This window comes from Oncorhynchus clarkii, chromosome 2 (genome assembly GCF_045791955.1).
Source record: "Oncorhynchus clarkii lewisi isolate Uvic-CL-2024 chromosome 2, UVic_Ocla_1.0, whole genome shotgun sequence".
In the NCBI taxonomy this organism is placed as follows: domain Eukaryota; kingdom Metazoa; phylum Chordata; class Actinopteri; order Salmoniformes; family Salmonidae; genus Oncorhynchus; species Oncorhynchus clarkii.
The window spans coordinates 89,985,707-89,990,799 of NC_092148.1; positions in this window are offsets into that span (position 1 = coordinate 89,985,707).

A 5,093-nucleotide genomic window follows, 5' to 3' on the forward strand; every position below is an offset into this window, starting at 1 on the left:
TATGGGACTCCCGATCACGGCCGGTTGTGATAAAGCCCGGTATCTAACCAGGGTCTGTAATGATGCCATTACAACTATATTCTTCATAGCTGGTTATATACCACCGTAGACCGATGCTGGCAATAAGACCGCACTCAATGAGCTGTATTCCGCCGTGAGCAAAGAGAGAGTTTTCATATATAATTTTTGTGCCTGTTTATTTACCACCGCAGAGAGATGCTGGCACTAAGACCGCACTCACTCAGCTGTATTATGAAATAAGCAAACAGGAAACCGCTCATCCAGAGGTGGCGCTCCTAGTGGCCGGGGACTTTAATGCAGGGAATCTTAAATCAGTTCTACCTCATTTCTATCAGCATGTTAAATGTGCAACCGGAGGGAAAAACACTCTACACCACCTTTACTCCACACACAGAGATGCATACAAAGCTCTCCCTCGCCCACCATTTGGCAAATCTGGCCATAATTCTATCCCCCTGATTCTTGCTGACAAACAAAAACTAAAGCAGAAAGCACCAGAGACTCGGTCAATAAGAAAGTGATCAGATGAAGCAAATGCCAAGCTACAGGACTGTTTTGCTAGCACAGACTGGAATATGTTCCGGGATTCCTCAGATGGCATTGAGGAGTACACCACCTCAATAACTGGCTTCATCAATAAGCGCATCGATGACGTCGGCCCCGCAGTGACTGTACGTACATACCCCAACCAGAAGCCTCTATTACAGGCAACATCCACATCAAGCTAAAGGCTAGAGCTGCCGCTTTCAAGGAGTGAGACTCTAACCCAGAAGCTTATAAGAAATATCGCTATGCCCTTCGACGAACCATCAAACAGGCAAAGCGTCAATACAGGACTAAGATTGAATCGTACTACACTGGCCCAGACGCTCGTCGGATGAGGCAGGGCTTGAAAACTATTACAGACTACAAAGGGAAGCACAGCCACGAGCTGTCCAGTGACACAAACATACCAGACAAGCAAAATTACATCTATGCTTCGAGGCTAATAACACTGAATCATGTATGAGAGCACCAGCTGTTCCGGACATCTGTGTGATCACGCTCTCCGTAGCCGATGTGATTAAGACCTTTAAACAGGTCAACATTCACAAGGCCGCAGGGCCAAACGGATTACCATGACGTGTACTCCGAGCATGCGCTGACCAACTGGCAAGTGTCTTCAATGGCATTTTCAAACTGACTGACCAACATGTTTCAAGCAGACCACCACTGTCCCTGTGCCCAACAACCCTAATAACACTCCAATTTGCATACCGCCCCAACAGATCCACAGATGATGCAATCTCTATTGCACTCAACACTGTCCTTTCCCACCTGGACAAAATGAACACCTATGTGAGAATGTTGTTCATTGACTACAGGTCAGCGTTCAACACCATAGTGCCCTCAAAGCTCATCACTAAGCTAAGGACCCTTGGGACTAAACACCTCCCTCTGCCACTGGATCCTAGACTTCCTGACGGGCCGCCCCCAGGTGGTGAGGGTAGGGAACAACACGGGGACCCTTCAGGGGTGGGTGCTCAGTCCCCTCCTGTACTCCCTGTTCACTCATGACTGCACGGCCAGGCACAACTCAAACACCATCATCAAGTTTGCCGATGACACAACAGTGGCAGGCCTGATTGGGAGGTCAGAGATCTGGCCGTGTGGTGCAAGGACAACAACCTCTCCCTTAACGTGATCAAGACAAAGGAGATGATTGTGCATTACAGGAAAAGGAGGACCGAGCATGCCCCCATTCTCATCGATGGGGCTGTAATGGAACAAGTTGAGAGCTTCAAGTTCCTTGGTGTCCACATCAACAACAAACTAACATGGTCCAAACACACTACACCAGTCGTGAAGAGGGCACGACAAAGCCTATTCCCCCTCAGGAGACTGGCATGGGTCCTCAGATCCTCAATAGGTTCTACAGCTGCACCATCGAGAGCATCCTAAAGGGTTGCATCACTGCCTGGTATGGCAACTGCTCGGCCTCCGACCGCAAGGCACTACAGAGGGTAGTGCGTATGGCCCAGTACATCACTGGGGCCAAGCTTCCTGCCATCCAGGACCTCTATACCAGGCGGTGTCAGAGGAAGGCCCTAAAATTTTCAAAGACTCCAGCCACCCTAGTCATAGACTGTTCTCTCTGCTACCGTACGGCAAGCGGTACTGGAGCGCCAAGTCGAGGTCCAAAAGGCTTCTTAGAGACTTCTACCGCCAAGCCACAAAACCCATAAACAGCTGATCAAAAGGCTACCCAGACCCCTCTTTTACTCTGCTGCTACTCTCTGTTTATTATATATGCATGGTCACTTTAACTCTACCTACATGTACATATTACCTCAATTACCTCGACTGACCGGTGTCCCTGCACATATTGACTCTACCGGTACCCCCTGTATATAGCCTCATTACTAACCGGTAACCCCACACATTGACTCTACTGGTACCCCCTGTATCTAGCCTCATTACTAACCGGTACCCCCACACATTGACTCTACCGGTACCCCTGTATATAGCCTCATTACTAACCGGTACCCCCACACATTGACTCTACCGGTACCCCCTGTATATAGTCTCCACATTGACTCTGTACCAGTACCCCCTGTATATAGCCTCCACATTGACTCTGTACCAGTACCCCCTGTATATAGCCTCCACATTGACTCTGTACCACTCCCCCTGTATATAGCCTCCACATTGACTCTGTACCGGTACCCCCTGTATATAGCCTCCACATTGACTCTACCGGTACCCCCTGTATATAGCCTCCACATTGACTCTACCGGTACCCCCGGTATATAGCCTCCACATTGACTCTGTACTGGTACCCCCTGTATATAGCCTCCACATTGACTCTACCGGTACCCCCTGTATATAGCCTCCACATTGACTATGTACCAGTACCCCCTGTATATAGCCTCCACATTGACTATGTACCGGTACCCCCTGTATATAGCCTCCACATTGACTCTGTACTGGTACCCCCTGTATTTAGCCTCCACATTGACTCTACCGGTACCCCCTGTATATAGCCTCCACATTGACTCTACCGGTACCCCCTGTATATAGCCTCATTACTAACCGGTACCCCCTGTATATAGCCTCCACATTGACTCTACCGGTACCCCCTGTATATAGCCTCCACATTGACTCTGTACCATAATACCCTGTATATAGCCTCCACATTGACTCTGTACCGGTACCCCCTGTATATAGCCTCCACATTGACTCTGTACCGGTACCCCCTGTATATAGCCTCATTACTAACCTGTACCCCCTGTATATAGCCTCCACATTGACTCTGTACCTGTACCCCCTGTATATAGCCCCCACATTGACTCTGTACCTGTACCCCCTGTATATAGCCTCCACATTGACTCTGTACCTGTACCCCCTGTATATAGCCCCCACATTGACTCTGTACCTGTACCCCCTGTATATAGCCTCCACATTGACTCTGTACCTGTACCCCCTGTATATAGCCCCCACATTGACTCTGTACCGGTACCCCCTGTATATAGCCTCCACATTGACTCTGTACCTGTACCCCCTGTATATAGCCTCCACATTGACTCTGTACCGGTACCCCCTGTATATAGCCTCCACATTGACTCTGTACCGGTACCCCCTGTATATAGCCCCCACATTGACTCTGTACCGGTACCCCCTGTATATAGCCGCCACATTGACTCTGTACCTGTACCCCCTGTATATAGCCCCCACATTGACTCTGTACCGGTACCCCCTGTATATAGCCTCCACATTGACTCTGTACCTGTACCCCCTGTATATAGCCTCCACATTGACTCTGTACCGGTACCCCCTGTATATAGCCTCCACATTGACTCTGTACCTGTACCCCCTGTATATAGCCCCCACATTGACTCTGTACCGGTACCCCCTGTATATAGCCTCCACATTGACTCTGTACCTGTACCCCCTGTATATAGCCCCCACATTGACTCTGTACCGGTACCCCCTGTATATAGCCTCCACATTGACTCTGTACCTGTACCCCCTGTATATAGCCCCCACATTGACTCTGTACCGGTACCCCCTGTATATAGCCTCCACATTGACTCTGTACCTGTACCCCCTGTATATAGCCCCCACATTGACTCTGTACCGGTACCCCCTGTATATAGCCCCCACATTGACTCTGTACCGGTACCCCCTGTATATAGCCTCCACATTGACTCTGTACCTGTACCCCCTGTATATAGCCTCCACATTGACTCTGTACCTGTACCCCCTGTATATAGCCTCCACATTGACTCTGTACCTGTACCCCCTGTATATAGCCTCCACATTGACTCTGTACCTGTACCCCCTGTATATAGCCTCCACATTGACTCTGTACCGGTACCCCCTGTATATAGCCTCCACATTGACTCTGTACCGTAATACCCTGTATATAACCTCCACATTGACTCTGTACCGGTACCCCCTGTATATAACCTCCACATTGACTCTGTACCTGTACCCCCTGTATATAGCCTCCACATTGACTCTGTACCGGTACCCCCTGTATATAGCCTCCACATTGACTCTGTACCTGTACCCCCTGTATATAGCCTCCACATTGACTCTGTACCGGTACCCCCTGTATATAGCCTCCACATTGACTCTGTACCGTAATACCCTGTATATAACCTCCACATTGACTCTGTACCGGTACCCCCTGTATATAACCTCCACATTGACTCTGTACCGGTACCCCCTGTATATAGCCTCCACATTGACTCTGTACCTGTACCCCCTGTATATAGCCTCCACATTGACTCGGTACCGGTACCCCCTGTATATAGCCTCCACATTGACTCTGTACCGGTACCCCCTGTATATAACCTCCACATTGACTCTGTACCGGTACCCCCTGTATATAGCCACCACATTGACTCTGTACCGGTACCCCCTGTATATAACCTCCACATTGACTCTGTACCGGTACCCCCTGTATATAACCTCCACATTGACTCTGTACCATAATACCCTGTATATAGCCTCCACATTGACTCTGTACCGGTACCCCCTGTATATAGTCTCCACATTGACTCTGTACCGTAATACCCTGTATATAG